This window comes from Hirundo rustica, chromosome 4 (genome assembly GCF_015227805.2).
Source record: "Hirundo rustica isolate bHirRus1 chromosome 4, bHirRus1.pri.v3, whole genome shotgun sequence".
NCBI classification, from domain to species: Eukaryota; Metazoa; Chordata; class Aves; order Passeriformes; family Hirundinidae; genus Hirundo; species Hirundo rustica.
Window position 1 is genome coordinate 51,807,228 of NC_053453.1, and position 21,121 is coordinate 51,828,348.

The window sequence follows — 21,121 nt, forward strand, 5'->3', positions numbered from 1 at the left end:
GCTCTGGAAAATTATAAGTAAAGTATAAATATCTTTCTTCAAAACTGTCCTGAAATGTGTCCCATGCTACAAAGACCTGTCAGCAGAACTTCAGCTGAGAAAAGAAAAGAGGGATGAGAATTGCAGAAGTACCAATACAAACTTCACCACCACATCATCACCCAAAACAGTGTAGTACCTCAGAGAAACAATTCTCTCAACCAGATCTTGAACTACAAGATCAGCAATTGTGGCTCTGAAGAGAGGTGAAGTGGAACTGAATGCAAAGTGAAGAACATTTTGCTGCAGTCTGCTTCATCCCCATTCCCCTCTGCCCATGAAAATTCACAGTGTAATCTACAGCTAAGTTTGTACTACACTTTCCATTATGAACCTGCTTTCTGATGCTTATCATCTGCAAAATGTAAACAGTTTTGGATTCCATTTTATCTACTGAGTGTGGTGCTCAAGGTGTCTCAGCCATAGGCATAACGTAAAATGCATGAACAGCACAGGGCAAGAGAATCCTACAGGAATACTCATTCCACAAACCAAACATCCTGGTGAGCAGGAAGAGCTGACTCCCACCAGGCTATTACATAAAAGGTTACGGCCACCTTTTTGGAAGTGGCTGAGATCCATGGATAATCTCTGGGGATCATTCAGGTGTTGGACCCAGGGCAGATGGCTGTGGTGGAATTAGGTTTAGACAGCTCCTCACAACCCTGTCCTGCCTGACCATCAACTCTCCCAAACCTGTGGCTCTGAACAGGCTTTATAAAGGACCTGTGTACCTCAGACTTCAGCATCCATGTGCTCAGTTGGTACGTGCATAAATCTTCTACTGGTATGACCCAAGTCTGCCCCTACAGAAAGGAGATTAAAACAGCTCAGTGCTGCATTGTGCTTCATCCCTCCATCTGCCACTGAGTTCCTCTATAAAGCTTCCCATATTGCTCATAAAGCAACTGTATGTATGATTCCTACATGAGGCAAATCATGCCTATTACATTTCCAGCTGATCATTAATTGTATGGTCCTACTCTCCCAACCACCAAACTTGAGGTGTTCAGGTCTGAGTTGCACTGAATATTCACAGCTGTAACTTACCTATAACAGAAGCCTTGTTCTAAGTATATATGGTGAAGTAAAATCTCAGATTTCTTGAATTTGGTAAACTGGTGTTAATCTCATTTCCATTCTGTAAAATGTGATTTGCAAGGAATAGTTGTAGCAGAACGTTCTGCCTGGACTCCTCTCTGAGGAGTTTGGAAAGCAAAGGGGTCCCCTCTGCAACCCCGTGACTCAGAGGGAAGGCTTCTCTAACAAACTTTGTTTGAAGCTCCCATTCTGCCCATGGAAAATTCCCATTCTGCCCACAACAAAAGTAAAAATCTAAGATTCTGCAGTAACAGGATTTTTTAGCTGATACAAAATATTTAATTTCTAAACATGTCAACAGAAGTATTAACCTGCTTTGCTCTATGGGAACTTTTGGATTCCAAAAGGCACTAACTGTCCCCTCGGGAGGACAAAATGGCCACACAGAGCTTAACTTGTGCCTCATTTGTGTGGTCAAGCAAGAGAATCAGGACAGATGGATTTATCAGAAGACACGTAATTCAATGAAAAAACTGGTACCTGTATTAAAAGTAATAATACATTATGACTGTGAGGAATTGGAGATTTTCAGAAAACGTTACATTTCATTTATGTATTTTCTAATTCTTTTGAATTTTTACTGACTCAAAGGGAATTTAGTGTCTTGCCTTACGCTGACAGAGTTGTTAGGATGTGGTCACTTCCTACAGTGACCACACTTCATTCAACTCTGTATTAATATTAAATAGTAATGAAAAATATTCCTCTTACTTCTGTGCTCAGTACAAGATTTGAATGCAGGGCAGTTAGTAATACATGGAACCACATACTGAATTACATGGATTTGCAGAAGAAAAATAGTTTTAAAAAAACCCTAATTTAGATAGTGACATGTATCAATGGTACAGAATGAGAAACACAGCCTATGTTAGAAACATATCCTGTGTCATGGAAAGCCTAATCAAAATTCATACAGACAAAAGAGTCGATTTTTTAATCCATTAACTCTGACATATCTGATTTTGCCATCCTACCATTTTTTAAAATATTTATACAATGCATTTGACAGTCAAAGATGTTTTCTAAGCCATGAAACAAAATTTGCTAGTTTGACCTGACCTAGACAGCCTAGTAATTTTACTTTGTGATCACTTCTACTACCACTGATGCAAATAATCACGGGCATAGTTAGAAGGACTTACACTTGGAAATGCTGTGTTGGACAGCAGAATGGTATTTCAGGACTGAGTTTTCTGAAAATTCATTTCTCTGGCAGCTGTGACAGGGAACCACACTGACACCATCTGCATTAACAATTTACATTCCTCACAATGTGCTTGCCCCCATACAAACCCTAGCAACTGCATGATCAGTGTGATACAACATGCCCTCCACACACCAAATTTTAAGTTTAGGTCTGATGCTGGAAGGGGGCAAATCAGAGTATCTGTGCTGATAATTCTGCTTCTATTTCAACCAAACTGAGGAACTAGCAGAAATGCCTAAACTTGGAGCAGCAACAGAGTCAACACCATAAGCTCTCCCTGAACAGGATAATGGAAATGGACAGAGACAACCATAGAGCAACGTGTCCCGCCTGAGAAATGACATTCCTGTAAAGGGTCTACCCAAATTCCTCACTTAGGCAAGGGGTCTACATGCCAAATACTCTCTCTCCCTTTAGCTGGCTTCAACCAGCATGAAAAAAATACTATGAAAACATTATGCAAGTTCCACTAGAAATAGTTAAGAAATGGCAATATATGTGCTGATGAGCTGCATAGGCTTTTTCTTTTTTTAACTAGACAATACATATGAAAGTCCACGTGATAAAATGTCAGTCAGTAAGGTGGCATTAAGATCCAAAAATACAGTTATTAACCTGCTGGGCAAAATAAAACATGTAAACATGGCATCTTAAGTTGAAGCGGTAGAAAACCAGGAGGCTCAGAGACAAACCTAGCTAACTAAAATCACAGTATTGTAAAGATTTATGACATGAACTGTGAGATAAGCAGGACAATCCCTGAAGCATTAAGTTTTGTAGGACTCTTGCACAGGAAAAGCCACATGTAAAAGGCAAAAAGCTGGAAAGCAGCTCTGTAGCAATTCAGGACTTCTGCAGAGCTTCCACACAACTGTGTTACAGCTGTAACAGCTCTGCTTGGCTCTCCCAAGCAGTCCAGGTTTCCTATTTGGATTTTTTTCTTCTCATTAGCTCCCCTACAGCCTTTCTAAAATAGAGAGAAACTGCTGATCCTGGACAACCAACATGAACAAGTTTTGAAGGCTAAAACTAGGAATCCCTCCAGGCATTAGGATCAAAACCAATGCCTTTTGCTTTAAAGGGTCTGCAAAGGAACAACATCTGGGAGCCTGAGCTATAAACCAGGTCATGGGACTTGGGGCAGAGGAGGGACAGCTGAGTGGGACAGACTGGCTGGGGTGCCCAGAGGCTGAACAAAACAGCTGGTGACCAATTAAATCAGGAAGACATAAAAAATGTTAGCCAGCATTATGCCATATAGGTAGTCACGGAAAGATGGTGATCAGACATGTACATGAAAAGGATTAAGAGGCTGAGTCAGGGCAGGAAAATTAATTTCCCTTAGCATATGAAGAAACTGCTGATTCCTTCTGTAGCCAAAGCAGCTGCTAAAGATCCAGCTCCTTTTTGTATGCCCCATCACAGCAGGCACACACCTCCACTTACATTTCCCTCACAGGCACGTGTGTGCTTTTGCAAGCACAAAGCATTTCTCGGTAACAGATGCCTTTTTCTACCATCGCAAACTACTCTGGAGAACGTGTGTACAGTTTTTGTACGTCCATTTTCTGCTTCTGTATCCTAATTCTGTCCAGCACGTTTCTGCGAGCAGAGTGACGTGGGGCATTGTTAGTTTCTCATTCACGTTAGCATTTGGCTTCCTTTATTTCTGCAGGTTGCAGCCAGGAAACTGGAAAATGGGCCACAGGAAACCTGGCCTCCTACATCTGTCCCAGTTTGTAATAGCAGCTCTGGTTTTATTTTTCTAAGTGTCTCAGGTTCATTTTAACCCTTGAGATGACTGCTGCAATACCATGTGCAAGAATGTGACTGTTTTGCCACTACTTTTAACCACCATTTCTCAATACTAGAAATGGAGATTTTTACTTAACTAAATTAAAGTCTATTAATACTTAGAAAATGAACAGTCACATGAGTTTTTTTAAAATCTCTTGCTGGAAATTACCAAAACAATTCCATATATAACTTCCATGCTACATAAAATATCAAAGACTATATATAGAGAAAAATATGGAATAAGGCAGTGTCTATACACACCCTAAACACCGTTCTAAAATGAATAGCATACAAAAAGTTGAAGAACTTATAAATCCTCTAGGACAATTTTGCTATTAAAAAAAAAATTGAAGTACACTTGTTTTTCATTTATTTACAAAAGCAACAGTGTCAATCAACAAAAGGAACTTTTCCAAAATAATTTAAAAATTAGTCAGCCATAACATTTTCACTGAAAATTCATCTGTATAACTATGACTATATCATGAGGGTTTAAAGATGATTGCCAAATCTGTCCAAATGTTTGCTCAGAACTATTTGAAAGAAAAAGCTGAGTCAGTCCTAACACTTTATTTCTCAACAGAGATGCTTCAAGGGTGATAAATAGGATGTGGTTGGTGAGGAGTTAGTGATTCTGCCAGAAAAGAGAAAAAAACAAATATCAATTTGTTTACTCAGAAAGTTTTGAAATACTCATCAAAGGAGATCTTACCACTAATTTAATTTGGCTTGAAAAAATAAGCTCTCAACTAAGTGTGTACCTGGTTTCATTCCATGCAGAACTTTCTCTGTTAAAGGTAATAAATCAAACTAGTGGTGCAATCCTTACCCGGGACACTTTAGGGAACCGACTGTGTGTGCGATACAGAATGCTGGTAATTTTTCCACATCCAGCAACCAGGACATTTCCTGTCAGAGCATCCTCCAAGTCCTTCCATTGTGTTGAAACTGCAAAAACTTTCTAAATCAGGACTTCCTCCTATTATATTTTAGAGGCGTCTTTCTGGGAAATGCAGATTCAAGTGAAAAAAAAGAAAAAAAAAAAAAAAAAAAGGAATTCCTGCAGCACCACCCAGTGGAAACATGAGAGAAAGCCACAGGGGTGCCCCAGCGCACAAGTTCCGATTTACTGCAAAACTAGAGTAATACTGCCACACAAACACAGACTGGCTTAAAGGATGTGCCCAGAAAACACAGAGGGTTTTGCTGGACGATCTACTTCACAGAGTCATACAAGGTATGGCTACTCTGCTACTCCAGCATAACTGTCATCTTTTTACTTTAAATTCTAATTTAAAAGATTATTTACAGTAAAAATTCACAAGCTCTCCTTCTCAAGCAAGAATACCCACTGTTATGGCCCAGCACGTTTAAAAAAATAAACAGACTCCTGTGGTTAAGAGCAACACAAAAGAGACGGCAGCAAGACCTCGCAAAATATTAAGGGATAACATCAAGTTCCACCGCAGAGAAGAAAGTACTCACACATATGTCCAGTACTGCTTCAAGTAGGTACATTTGGAAATACAATGTTTGCAGGTTTTAATTTTTTTTACCTAAGTCAAAGAAAAGCGGAGGCAGATGTCCAAAGGAAGAAAGTTCTGCAATCTCCAAATACAACAAAGGACTGGTTGCCTGCCAAGCAGAGGTGTGATGACACCATCCCTACAACACGAGTGTTTTCGCATTTTCTATAAAGATCCAGTTTAAGAAACAGTTTTAATCCCACTGGAGTAAAAGCCCTTAGCAGGAGGGAAAGTGGCTAGTTGCTTCCCTGTGAAGGCTTAAAAAATAACCTGCTCAATTATTTCTAAAGCTAGCCATAAACAAAACTACATAAATCTGTAATGGCTCCAATCCTTTACCTTGGGACAGACACAAAATGAACGCAGACTCCTCACACTGCTTTCTGTCTGCTCATGTGGTGCACATCTGTGGCATGCTGGCAACATGCTACGCTGCAATCTGAGGAACTCCTGCTTTCAAAACCAACCCTATATGTTTATTTTTCCCCTATGACTTCCTCTTATATTTTTGTCAGCATCAATAGGACACAGATCATGGTTACTTGATCATCCTATATAAAATTTCTGATGTTTCCATAGCTGAAGAAGGCAGAAGTCCCAACCTACAGGAACAGTGGCTATACTGAAAGTTTACTTAATATATCAAGAGATGATTCCTCCCAAATGTAAATGCTTCATGTGTACTCCCTTATTTAAATGAAGTATTAAATTTTTCAATTTTGCAACAACAGACCGAATGTTTTGTAACTTGTGCAGTGGCTCTAATATGTTAAATTGTGTACTATCTGCTGTCTCAAATGCTGCTTTAATACATTTAATATTCACATGTTTAAACTAATCTTCTCCTTGCAACTGATTTTTCCTAGACTAAAAGCCAGATAAAAAAGCAGAACTTTTTTGTACTATGAGCAGAGAGGAACCTGGCCAAAAGGACAGGAAACAGTCCTTGGAGTTCTGTTAAGGAAAACCAGGCAATTTTCATGAAACCTGAAGCAAGATCATCATAGACTGGTAGTCAGACTTGCCTTACCATGCAAACTGGATCTTCAGAATTTGCTGGATTAGCAAAATGAGTCATTGAACCATTAATTAACATTCAGGTTTACCTGCATATTGTCATGTTGCAAGGGGAGTCAGTTATAGCATTATACCAAAAATGGTGTAACACAATTCAGCAAGTGGTAACCTACAAATATGGAAATATTTAACTTTGGGGACAGTTTCTTCCCAAAACATTAGCTCTATTGCAGTAGTTTTTGGAGCACAAGCCAAAGTGTAAGTTCCTTAGCCAAAAAAAATAAGCGACAAGTCACAGTACTAGTCAAGGTCTGTATTTTTATTATCTCATAGTAAAAACATAAATTAAGAACTGTTCTTACACCTAAAAAATCTCAAAGGTCTATTATTATTCTCAGTGCTAATCAAAGTTCTGATATGTGTGTTTATCATGCACTAAGCCAATCCAAAACCCAACTAAAATATTTTAATCTTCTTACATTATTCACTAGCCTACTTCACCAACAAGGACCTCCAGGTCACATCTACATGCTTCACCTAACTTAATTTATTAAACACTGGAATACCCCACTGAATGTATCATAGAATACATGAGATCTCAGCCAGGAGAAGATCTGGTTGTCACTCCCCTATACTGTGTCCTATATGCTTAAATTAATTCCCACAGCTGCTGCAAACTATGAATGAGAGACAAATGAGACATTATTTCAATGATTACAGCAAACTTTGCTGTATACAGAGTGCTCAGACTGCACATGTTAAGAAGTGACATCAATGCACCAACGGGTCTGTCAACATCTCTGCCGCTCAGGATAATGTAACGGCCACTGTTTTGACTTGCATCCTGAATTCTGCTTAAAATTACACATTTAAATAAAATGCAAAGACTCTATTCCCTCTCCTCAACTTGGATAAGACTGCACAGTCAGCATTATTGTGCCCTGCTCCCAGGGAATCAAAGTGCTCTGTTCTGTAAGGGCTTTTATCACAGAGCTTCAGCACTGAAGTGGCAGTACTGGAGGAGGGCTGCAGTCATCCTTCCTATGCCAGCCCTATTCCACACTCGCTGTTTGCTAAACTGACCACACACGCCACTCACTCTGAGTCTGCTCTGAGTCACCAGACTTCACAGAGGTCTATATCCAGAATCTAAACCCACACTGCCATCTCAGCTATGTTAGTGTAGCATGGAAGAATTTCTTTGGAGGTAGTCGACTTTCTCCAGATTTCACTAACTGAGCCGCAAAAGGAATTTGTTCTTATTTTCTAAATGCTTTATAAAGATTGTTTCTTCACATGAATTACTGTTAATTGCTGGGAAGAGATAATGGTGGTACTTTAGTCTATAAATTTTTTGTTTGTGGTGTATTGTGACTTGATACAGCAAAGGCCACTCAACACTACCACACATTTAAAAACAATAACAGACATTAGCATCCTTCTCAAAAAGCCTAAACTGAAACACATCTGATCAATTTTCATTAAAAAAAACAACAACAAAAAGAAGAAATATACAGAGACATAGTAAAGAGGTGCTGTCACCACATTAGAGGCAAAGGGATATGGAATAGAAATCTGTTTTCCAGATGAACTATCAGCTGTGTTGCAAAATAAGGAATGGAAACATATAGGAGGACATTTGATTAAAAACATTTAGATCATTTAGATGAAGGATATAATCCAAGTCTACTCTTTTGTGTACAACTGCAAAAGTAATGTTTTCACAAACATTTTTGCTTGTTCACTAATGTTTTCAGAAAAAGACGTATCGTGTAAAACGTTATTAATGGGACTTAGGACGTAATTCTTAGGTTAGCGCCTAGAAAGCTTTTACCAATTTTGCATGATTGGTAATAATAATAAAAATTACATATTATTCATGAAATAATTTAATAACAGTGAAAAATAAAAGACAATGTGTAAGACATGAGTTTTCCCCTCATAGTACTTCAATTGATCTTGAAAGACCAAATGTGTCTGTTCTCATGTTGAAGTATTTTGCTGAGTAACGAATAAAGGACCTACAGTATAAGATAATTGTATACTTAAAGCTCAAAAAACTAAGACAGGATTATTTGCACAAGAGTCAAAACACATTAACAAGTAGTAAACTGGTATTTGCAAAGATAATCCAAGTTATATTCTGAATCTTTAAATATTGGGTAGTAAATTGGTAAGCAGAGACACAGCTGTGACTGAAATGATTCTCTGGAATGGATCTGGGAGAAGCCATGGAATGGCTCACACACTCATTACATCCCGACACTACAAAATTTACAGCTATGGAAGACTAGGAGGACCCTTCACAGAGCAAGCAGGAGCCACTGCAGTGCCTTAGGTACATTTAACACGCAGCTAGTCTCAGTGCATTAACAGAAGTGCTGGCACACTCAACAGTAAATACATGCCTAAGTGCTTTAAAAGATCAAAACAAAGTAAGTTTGTGGCTTCTTACAGAGACTCTTGTCCTGAAGATCCTGAGCCGTACCTAACTGCTCAGATGTACACAGATCACATGCTACAGTCTTCAAAAACCTTTCTTTACACAGTTGATTGGTATTTATCTTAAAAGTCCATGGGTGTCATGTCTATAACTGTGATCATACTGTGGAGCAGTTTTCAACGCTTGGCCCATGCGTGTGGGGTCAGGGGACCTTCCTCCTGACAGTGAGGCAGAAGCACTGCAGCACCACTACTGTGGGCACAACTGCTCAGAAATAGTTATGGATCCAGAGATACAAGAAGGACAAACCCCACTGCTGTAGACAACAGCGGCAATGCTACTTGAGCAAGCCCAAAATCAGACATGGTGTTGAGAACTCCATAACAGTAAAAAAACCCCTATCATTTTCAGCTGAGTTGTATCTCCCTAGGGCATGGCAAAATTGGCCTCCTATACCTAAATATTTAGTCATCTGGTATAATATGATATACTGCACGGGAATTGCACCTATCGAGCAGATCAACAGCTTCAGAGTACATTTTGGTAGTGCAAAAAAAATTCCACAAAATCCATAAAAAAATAAAAATGCAGAACTGAGTATACAGTTATTAACTGGCATTGAATTAGCTGGCAAGTAAAGCCTTTGTGATATTTTCCTATCAATGCTTATTGGCACGTGTTTCTTTAGTTCTTGCTTTTAGAAAAGTCTCCTTCAAAGAGCTTTTGAATTAAATTCCACTCTTAACAACAAACCCTTAAAATCCTGAAATCTGATATAATTACTAGCACACAAAATCACAATGCGTTAAAGAAAGCTTTAAGGACAAAGGTGAATTTCTTTTTGTGAAGTGCACAGATAAGAGGCACTTGGTGCTTCATCTGCTTTGTTTCCACACATTCCATCTTGTATTTTGTGGTGCAGTGAGCTGGACTTCCTGTGCCTACACCTTGACATTCTCCTCAAAATCATGACTAAATCTTTAATCATTCATTATTCAACAAAATACTTCAACATGAGAACAGACACATTTGGTCTTTCAAGAGCTCTCAACAGCCTCCAGAATACTCATTGATTCATTTAACAAGCCACAGATGAAGTAAACATCTGTGTAATAATTCAAGATGATGAGATTCCCTATTGTGGGAAACACCGAGGAGAAATCCGTGGTGAATCAATCCAAGGATCCAGGGCACAACACAACTTTCACAGGCCTGTCAGTGACAGCCTGTGGCATGAGCCATTGGGTGTGGTTACCAAGCACAGACAGCAGCTCAAAACCAACAGTGCTCTTTGAAACTGGCCCAGGATAACTGTGCTATAATCAGTGTCACAGCTCCAAAATGGAGTCCAGCAGCAGCATCCAGGCATGCCGTGCACTGGAGCCACCTCCACAAGAAACAAGCCACGGCCAGATAAATCATCTCATTGCACAAAGGAGTCCAACCTGCCACATCTTTATGGGAACTACTAGCTAATTTATCAGCTCTTACATTATTTAGCATTATGGCAGAGAACCACTCAGAGAGATAACGGTAACTACATGAACTTACAAATTTTATATGATGTCACCAAAACACTAGTTAAAATCCTTTTTTATAAATACATGCATCACAAGTAACTATGTGCAGGCGCTCCCACCCTTACCCTGCACTCCCTTATCTTTAGTAGCCAAATGTCTGTTTATTTTGGTACCTATTTCTTTCTTCTGAAGCAACATGTTGTCATGTGATTGCATTCCCAAGGCTAAGAGTTGTATTTTCTGTACAGCTCAAGGATCTCCGTGTCCGTGTTGTGTATAGCTACCTTCCTATATGTAAACACCTTAGAGCAAGCAACAAGCTCCGTGCACCTTGGTGAACATGAAAATTGACTCTCATTCTGTGCTAATTCTTTCAGAACCAGTTTTTGATCAATATTTGTGTTCACTTGACCAATAACAGCTGCCCCTAAGAATAACTGCCTTAAGAATACCTCCATCCCAAGAAGGGCATTCCAACAAGGCAAAGTTTACATAATTGGACTTTCTGCACAGCAAAGGGGAAATATTTCATTCTTTGGAGATATATACTTGATTTCTCTCCATGGCTTAAGTTTAATGAAATAATGTTAAGTAACAGGAGCAAAGAACCACTGTGAACCAGTAAGCTCTGAGAACTGCTAATGAACAAAGCAAAATACCCTTTTGTTTCCACATATAAAAGTGTCTGTTTGAGTGGTGTTAAAACAGTTACAAGGAAGGCTGTAGCTGAGTTTCTCCCCTGAGACTGAGTTGCTTATTTCAGCTGTTGCATCTAGGTGGAGTCGGTGATAAGGATATTAGAAAGGATATAAGCCTGTGGGTTTTTTCTTTTTAGGAGCAACTCACAGAGTTGATTTGGAAAAATCAAGACGTAAGCAAAGACTATAACACTTAGAAGACAATATATACTCCTAACACAGTTTTAGACAGGTGAAGAATAAAATTATATTTACAATAAAGGTGCTTTTAATACTTATTTATTACTTGAGTGGAAACGATCATGCATTACATGATATATGGATTTTTTTTTTCCTATTCCAGACAGAACTTTCAGAACTTCAGATGTATTTTTAACACATCTACAGATTACTTCTCATTCAGTCTTTCAAATCTACAGAACACACAATACAAAGTACACTACTACCATATCTGTCTTCCTGAGGACATCAAGATGTTTTACACCTATCTCAAACGAACACAACACACAAAATTTATATAGTGTGGATAGACTGCATATATATATATATGTACATATGTATGTATGTATGTGTGTGCTTCACCTACTATGATTCAGTAGAGGGCACACTGAAATTCTAACAATATTTAAAGCAATAAGTGAACAATTTAACATCCGTATTTCAGAGAGAGACAGTAAGAGCCAGGAAACAGTAAGTTTTGGTGTTGTACACCACACTAATTGCTCCATAACATGTTCAACGGGTTTTTGAACACTGTGTCCAGTATTGCACTTCTTTCTCTAAAACCAAGAATTTTACCAAAAAAAAATAAACCTCCAAAACTGCAAAATAATCCCTCGCTTCCTGATGGCTGCATTTGATTGAGACAGAGACTAGGCATTGCCTGGTTTGTACACTGTTCTAAAAATTCTTCACTGCCCAGATAGAAAATCGAGAGACATCTGTGTCTGGAGATTGTGTCACTAATCCACTAATAGAAGTCCTCTGTGAAGTGATGTTAATTAAGAACTTTTCTGTGCCACTTGGACATAGGAAGTGCAGGAAACACTGCAGATCCTCAGAGGTAAACACGTGGTATACTGCAAGCACTATTTTTTGCATAATATTTGCAAATTAGTTTAACGTTATCACATGATAATTCAAGTAAGTAGCTAAGTGTTACTTCCTTCTGCACACCATTTTATTCACATTTATTGGCATTTCCTTTAGCTAAAATCCACTTGCAAGCAAGAATCCATTTTCTTTGTTTGCCCCAGACTTTTTTTTCCACAAAAAGTTGTTACTTATAATTTAAAGATTGGTGGGGCATGGCAAAAATCTTTGTAATTCTGAACATAGACTTCTTTCATGACCACTATGAAAGCAAATCACCACAAAGTAATTACACAAACCACTAAATCAAAACTGGTATGTACAAAATCACTTGAAAACTACATTTAAAGCACCAATACAGGAAGGCTATGTGGGTGAATATATTTTTCAAATATGGCAATCACCTCAGTATCTTGGCTCAAAAGTCTTTTAACTTTGCAATTACCTGCAATTGTCAGACATGCATAGAACATGTCTGTCATAACACAGACATCTTGCTATCCCATTTATATGCTTCACCCTATGGAAATATTTAATGCATAAATTAATCTGAAATAATTGAAAAGTCTGTATGAGCAAAATACGAGATGAATCACTACTTTCAGCTTGAAATTAAATGTAACGATTGACTTTTGGAGTCCTCCTCATTGACTTAAAAGATGCTACATTACATAAAATTGTCATAGCACTATACTCCTGAGTAAATAAAGATGTAACTTGTCTCCCTTTCAACTGCAACGTTAGAAAGGCTGACAGGGCTTCACAAAACCCTCCTGTGTTAAGGAACGGAAACTCCTAATGAGATTAGTTGGTGTGTGTGCAGACATTACTTAGCCATGACTAAATGGGCTCTCTTCCTGCAGCCAGTGGAAAATTCAGGGAACTTTTTCCCCCTGCAGCATCAGAGTCCCTCTAACCTTCAGCAAAGCCAGATCCAACAACAACTCTCCACTTTCTCCCCCTTTCTCCCTCTCTTTTTTTTTTTTCCCCTTCCCTTACAAATATTTTTTGTGTTTTTCCTTTTTCCAGTTGGTGGTGGAAACTATCCTCGTCGGCCAAGAGGGTCTGGGGGCAGGGGGTGGCTAAGAAAAGCGGATGGGGGGAGATCCGGGGAGACCGTAGAAGACTACAAAGGAAACTGTAAAAAGGAGCAAATACATAAACCTGCGAGGGAGAAAACCACAGAGTTTCTTTGTGAGCTGCAGTGACTCATTTTCAAGATGTTGTCTGCTGCCAGTTTCAAACCGGAAGCGCATGGCAATTAGTCTTGCTGTTTCCAGACAAGCCAGAAACTCTCCCGACACTTTTTTTTTTTTTTTTTTTTTTTTTTTTTTAAAGCCCCTTCTTCAGTTTCTGCAGGAGCCTTCCCTTCCCTTCCCCGGCGCCCTCCCCGGCCCCGCTCGGCCCCGCCGCGCCGCCCGGGACCCCGCGGCGCCCCCGCCGCCCCGAACGCCGTAACCGGGATGCCGCAGGGAGGGGGCAGCCCCACGGCACCGCCAGCCGGCACCGCCGGGGAGGGGGTCTCGATGCTCCCCGGCACCGCCGAAGGGCTGCGGGCGGCGCGGCGACCCGGGGTTCCCCGCGACCCCCGGCGCCTCCTTCCCGGCCCTGCCCCCCGGCTCCTTCTCCCGCAGCCGCCCCCCCCCCCCCACACACACGCACACACACACACACGGTCCGTCCCCTCACCTGCACCCTCAGCTCCCGGCGGGCGGCAGGGCCCCCGGGGAAACCCTCCCCCGGGGCGGGGGGCCCGTGCGGCGGCGGGAGCCTCCTCGGGCATGCGGCCCCCCGACCGCCGCCCCCGCCTCGTCACGGCCGCGCTGCCCGGGGCAGGACCCCTGGGCTCCCCGGCCCCGTGCGGGGCTCCGAGCCCCCTCCCCGCCGTGCCCGGCAGCCTCGCCCCCCTCCCCGCGGGCTCTCCCCGCTGCCTCCCCACCAGCGAGCGGAGCGCCGCTCCGCAGCAGCCGCCGGCCCCCCCCTTCTTCTGCCCGCAGCCCCCCGAAACTTTGCGGGAGCCGGGGCGGGCGCAGCAGCACTTGTACCTACCCAGCGGCTGAGGGACTTTTCCGCTCTCTTCTGGTAGTCTAGAGGGAGCTGAGTAAAATTCCCTGGTTCTCCATGCTGACAGTCTTCTGCAGGCTCTCTGTTGCTCTAGTAATGAGATCCTGATTTTGTTTTCCCTTTTTCCTTTTTTTTTTTTTTTTTCCCCCTTGGGCCGGTGTGTGTGTGTGTGTGTGTGAGCGCCTGCCCGTGAGAGGGAGCGAGCAGGAAGCCGGGGCAGTCAGACAGCGGCCCGGCTCACTTCCTCTCCCGCACTATTCCCCGGGCGGTTTGCAGTCTGTGTAAACAGCCTTTTCCTCCCCGCGCCCCTCGCTCTGGCCGCCGATGTGCAGCATGGCTGTAACACAAGACACACGCATAGTACAGCGGGCAGCGGGGACTCCGCCGGCTCGCACGGAGCTCCGCGATTCCCCCGACCGCCACCCCTTCCTGTGCTACACCCCCAGGGAGGAGCTTCCCGCCGGCCTCCCTGGCTGTTTGGGCCGGCATATACCCGGGGGACCCCAGGGAGATGCTTATGAGCCCCTTACGAGCGGTGCTTCCCCATCCCGGAGGACGGTGACGGCCTTTGCCTCCTGGAGAGACGGCCGCCTTCGTCCCACCGTGCTGAGGCTGAGGGCACCGTGGAGGGGAGCGTGTGGCACCTGTGGTTGGGCTCATGGGGGGCTGAGGGGCTGGTGGGTCGCAGTAGCTCGCTGGATGCTCGCTGGCCACCTTCCCAAGCTGAGCCTCGCAGGGATAACAAAGTACAAAAGCGGTGCAACACGGTACAACAACTGAAATCGAGGGGAAATAACGTTAAAAAATCAAGGAGCGCTCAAATCATAGGATCCTGGACTAACAGTTCGATTTGGTTTGTAAGGGACCTTTAAAGGTCGTCCTGTCCAAATCCCTTGCAATGAGCAGGGACATAATCAACTTGATCAGGTTGTTCAGAGCTACTGCTCCAACCTGACCTTGAATGTTTCCACGAACGCTGCACCTCCACGTCTCTGGACAACCTGTGCCAGTGCTTTACCATTGTTATTGTAAAAAAATGTCTTCCTTATATCCAGTCTGAACTTACCCTCTTTTAGCTTAAAAATATTACTCCTTTTCCTATTGCAAATCATCAAATACAAGCTGGATCTTGCAGCTCCACAGCATATCTCAAGAGTCAGACCAGTGGTAGATGATTGAGGTTTAGGTTTTGACCTTCAAGCTGTAGACCTCAGATCTAAACTGTTGGTTTGAATTTCTTGAAAGGGACACATTTCCAGTATTGGGAGTTTACGTAAATTTTGTCTTTCTCGTGTCTTTTATATCAGCATTTCTAACTTTATTGGGAAACTTTCAGAGTGAGTGACATCATCTTCTGTCTGCCAAGAACGTCAGTGATGTTCAGGCATATTACTTCAAAACAAATACTGTTGTTTCTTTTAATAGTAATGAGATTTCTCACTCCAGCACTGTAACTGCTGTTCAGAATGTTTTTGATGAGCACTATCATAGAAGCCAATTATTTTGTATCACTCTGTTGGTTTGTTGCTTGCAATGTCATTGGGAACAAAAGTATATTTTGATGGAGTAAAAGAGATTGTCACAGTTGGTCACTAAGCATCTGTCAATAGCATCTGAACAGAGGTGTAGGATCTTATTCAGTTTCTTGAGGAAGTCCATCAGGTTTCTTCCTTCTTGTCTTCTAACTTGCCACAGGGGAGCAAGAATAGCTTCATACCAGCACACCAAATGAAGGAACTTTGTTATTGTTTTTTTTTTTTAAATCACTACTTTTTAGAAGTCATTCTGAATTTCAGAATAGAGCTATGAGGTCTGATAAAACCTCATTTTGTGCTTCCCAAATAAAGTAGCATTAAAATGTTTAATTTCAGATAGTATATTTCCTAGATTAAATGTACAGTGGATAAAGTCCTTGCTGTAAGCACTAGTTTAAGTCATGAGGATGAAGGAATCAATCTTTATTTGGGAACTACAGCTGAAGACCCAGTTTTGCAAACAGGGTCATCAGAAAAGTTTTTATGATATCAAAATGGCAGGTGGGAATACCAGTGTTCATTGTTTACATTTATCTTTTATTGTCTTTCTGACCAAGAGGTGAAGCAGATATACCACAGTTGTCTTGACAAGCTATTGGTGTGGAGATCTGAGAGAACAAACTCTGAAAACCAGTAAAGTTCTTTTCTTCTACAATTAACACTATATCCCTATTTTTTCCTCCAATTTCCTATGCTGTAACTCTTTACAGCAACAATTTTTAATTTTTTTTTTTGCAACACCAGTCCTTTTTTTCGACTGTTGAGGTAGAAACCTAAATAAGGCTGCCATGCTGGAGATCAGATGACTACTGGATGAGGGTTCTTCATAATTACTCCTACGAAAGCTGGAGTAAAGAGTGCGGAACTCATTTAATAGAATGAAGACACCAGGATGTGTTGAAACACAGACAATTCAGAAAGCTCAGCGGGAAGTAGAAGAAAATGTGAACTTTTGGCCAGGGCTACTGATCGAAGCACTATGGATGGCATAGGAAAAGTATTTTTGGAAACTACATCTATGTCTTGATAAAAACACTGTGCTTTACAGAATGATCGGTGAAACTCTCCTCTGCAATATCTGCCTTACCTGAATCAAAAATACAAGATGATGAATGAGGAAAACTGTGTGTTTGTGTTGTGTAGGATCATTCTTCTTCTGTTTTTCAGAAAACCTGTTGGTTAACATAGCAGAGTCACTAGTCAGCTTCTGTGTCTCATTTCACATCCATTCATCAGCACATGGTATCATTACAACAGTTAACTGTGAAGCTTTAGCTCTGTCCTCAAGCTATGAAGATCTGAGGGCTTAGCTTTAGAAATTGTCGTTCCTTGCTCAGAATTGGTCCAGACAATAGCTGTTGTACTTGTAAAGGACAAAGTTTAACTGAGACAGTTCCCCTTCGACCAGTAAGGCAGGTTGCTGCTGCTGAAAGTCCTAATCTGATGGGTTCAGGCAATCCTTGAACAAACATATGCACCCAGGATGTCTCTGTTTACCTAGAGACAGTGGGGTCTGTAAAAGAGCCTGTATTTATAAACCTTTCCTGCTGAAAAAAATTGCCCCAAAGCATTCCTAAGAATAGTGACTATAATTCTGCCTCATTTTATTAGATTACATCAATTAAGAAGCCGGGCTTTGTCTGTCTTTTCAGATTGTTTCTCCTGCATTTTTAAACTGTTCATAAATCTCATGTGCTGCTGTAATTAAACAACCTAAGAGAAGGAAACAAAAAAGTAAAGGTAGATTTGCTGTCCTCTAGATCTGTTTAAAGCTCTTCGGGCTGAGATTCATAAGTGGTTTAGTCTAGGTTTTAGTGTAATTTCACTCTGAGCCTTGAGTCCCTCCATAATTAAATTATTAAATTAAATTAAATTATATAATTGTAATGTCACTTTGTGGTATACAATTTTCCTTAAGTGTACAATGATGGTTATAATTGCATATAATTATCAAGAACAAAGTTGAAAGCAGTTGGAAATAATTGTTTCATTCAATATTTTAAATGCTAATGTATTTAATGAATGTATACATTGTTTCATCTTCTCCAATAATTTTTTAATTTTTTTCTGGATTGCAGGCTCTGCAGTAAAGAGTCTTCAGATTTGTGTCTCCCTTTAGGACAATGAACATGATAGTTCTGTAGGAGAAACATTCCTAACCATTCTTCTCTCTTATTTTCTAGGAATTCTAACTTGAATAACCACCTGACAGGTTACTGGAGGATTTCCAGGGAATTTTTGAAACTGGGTAAATAGAAACTAATTACCTGAGCTGAAATGACGGTCTAATTCATGTAAGATTCTTGGTTGCCCTTCACAATGTATTATTTAAATATCTTGCAAATATTGCATCAATACTGATGAATCTTGCTCTAGGAGGTTTGGTTTTTCTCTTTCACACTCTCCTGTAGCTGAACAAACACAGGCTTTAGAGCCAACAACTTCATTATTGCAAAAAGCCCTGGGGGATCCATACTGCTCGCAAAGTGGTCAGGTCCTTAGTCTAATCTCACAGGCAGCTTCAGTGGCAAGAAAAGTGCTGTGTGCAATACTGTAGCTAGCTCCAGCAGGTAACACTGGCTCAAGACCCATGGAAACTCAAGGGACCAGGCTGCGCAGTGTTTTCCACAAGCATTTCTTCCTGGGTTTTTTGCTGAGCTATCTGGAGTAAAATTGTGAACTTTAGAAGAGATGATGGCAGACATCAACAGAACTGTGTTTGCTCTTGAGAAACCTCTTGCTCAAAGTTGGTTCAGATTAGTGGGGGAAAAAAATTGCATGTTGCCATCAAGTTTCAAAACTTCGTGTATGTCATATTTTCTGAAACAAAGAAATCCTGTTAACCTAAAATATTTCCTGTCAGAGGCAGGAGAAGGGCTAAGTGCTTGTCACACTGTGAAAAAAGTAGACTTGTACAGATGGTAAGACTTTGGCAAGGGAGCCTCTTCTGTCTTCCCAGGGACTTCTTTTTCCCTTAGGGAGCATGTTCTACTCCCTCGTGACTGTCTGTGAATGAGATTTTTTGTTGGGTTGCAGTTAGAAATCTGCCTTCAGTCTTAAGATAATGATGTTTTAGAGACCCCAAGGTTTTCCTCTTCTCCCCTATCCACCCCTGGAAGGCTGTGGTGCTTGATCAGGAAGGAGGGTTTGAGGGAAATGACTGCTTTTGCACTCCTCTTCCTGTGGCACATTTTGCTTTCCTGAATGTTTTGCTTTCCCTGTGTGCTGTGGAAGAAAGCACATGACCCAACATGTTTCAAGTAAAAGCATCATTGCGTATACAATTTCATTAGGTTTGCCTCCTTAGTGAAAGATTTATAAGGAATTACATCCTGTGTGCAGTGTAATTGCCTACGATTCTTTTTTTTTTTTTTTGGTCGTTAAAGGAACGTGGTGTCACTGTGTACTGAAGGAGCCTAGAGCATCTAATGAAGAACCCATGAAAACAGGGAAAGAGGTTTCCATGAATCTCAAACCATTAAGTCTAATCTAACCACAAATATTAACTATTTCAGGCTTCTCTTAAATCTTTCAATCTGTTCTACAGCCATTTCTTTTCCAGGCTAATTAATTAAAGGTCTGAGCTAGAAATTTAGTTGTATTTTATTGGTCTTTTTACCCCCTGCCTCCCCATTTCCCATCTGTCTATTTTATCCAAAGCTGATCTCTAAATATAACTGATCCAAGGTAATTCTGCTGACAAATATCACCATAGCATAAGAAAATAATTAGACTGCTTTTACTGTTCTCAAATGCTTTTGGTCAAATGGAGCACAACTCGCTGCCACTTCTGTTCAGCCCACACTAATTCAAAACCTTTTAAATGATGAATGGAATTGAACACATTTTACCTTCAACAGGTTACCTTATAGTTTTTATGTTTCCCAGTATGACACACATTTTGGAACACAGTTCTACTTAAAAATTTTCAGATAGGTGAAAATGACAACATTTTTTTCTCTTCTAATTTCTGTGTATTTTATTACAATGTTCCAATTAATGTATTTTTATATTTTATAGTAACCAATTTAATTATGCATGTTCTTGGTGGTGTGCATTTTCTAATAAAGTAACTGATGTTTTCTTAAAGCCCTTCCTGTTCTCATACTCCATAGCCATAATTATAAACTTCATATAACAGACACTTTGGAAAAGCAAAGTCTTCAACATGTTTGGTTTTTAGAACTTGAAACTAATCCTTTAACCAGTCATTGGTGCAGACCATAAAGTACCTAGATTATGCGTTTCTTATGGGAAATGAGGGCTATTAGCATAATTGTAGCTCCATTCTGCTTGCTAGAAAATCCTTTTTTCTAAGTCACGTTACACAAAAAGAATTTAAAAATTAATGTGTCTTAATAGCTTTATTTGCATGTTCATGTGCCCTCCTTTTTCTTGAATAGTAAGGGAGAAAGATTTTGGAAAATAATTCAAGGCATTTAAGTTAGGACCCTGGTATGAATGTTCTGGAGGTGCCTGCTTCCCCTGCTGACCATGCAGGGATCCTGGGGAGCTTCTCTAGATAACTCAGCCACCCTAACTACATGCTATGGGTTAGAAGATATAGGCGTATCTTTGATTCATATTCTACTTTCTGTACAGCTGAAACATGGAATCACTTTTCAGCTGCTAATGAGGATATTTTATTTGCTATACATTTTAACTACAAGTATGAAATGTTTTCAGTGTAGACAAACTCACACCTAAGTAATTTAAAAGCGATAGTATTTTGTTCCTTCTAAAAACTCGAGTAACAGAGGCTTGCAATGCAAACTCGATCTTGTTCCTCAGAAGAATTCCCAGTTTAAACATCTTTCATATACTTGCTTGCTCGGTATTAGAACATGACTACTGTCCTACCTGTACCTGAAATACACACACTGAAAGGCTGATCGCAGTTATCCAGCTGATAGCCTATCATCACATGCTCGTTGGCAGTTGCAGTTCTAAGAGAAGTGAGGATGTGCAGCCTAATCTAGGGTTGTATGGATATTGCCTTGGCTCTTGCCTGCTCCTGACTGGGTGGTGTCAAAATATGCCACATTCATATGGAAAGCTCTTTTGATGCAAACCATAGGCTCC

The 21,121-nt window shown here is 40.7% G+C and overlaps 1 protein-coding gene across 3 annotated transcripts in view; it reads right to left on the reverse strand.

The window, feature by feature from the left end:
• The window catches only part of ELK3 (ETS transcription factor ELK3), a 37,134-nt gene extending 22,209 nt beyond the window's left edge, over positions 1-14,925 (reverse strand). For 2 of the 3 annotated variants that reach the window (XM_058420329.1, XM_040062303.1), the window contains exon 1: positions 14,490-14,915. The gene's annotated coding sequence lies outside the window, so the exon portion shown is untranslated. Of the gene's footprint in view, positions 1-14,489 lie in introns of all 3 variants that reach the window. The other variant, XM_040062301.1, reaches the window with a different exon arrangement.
• Positions 14,926-21,121: the final 6,196 nt, after the last annotated feature.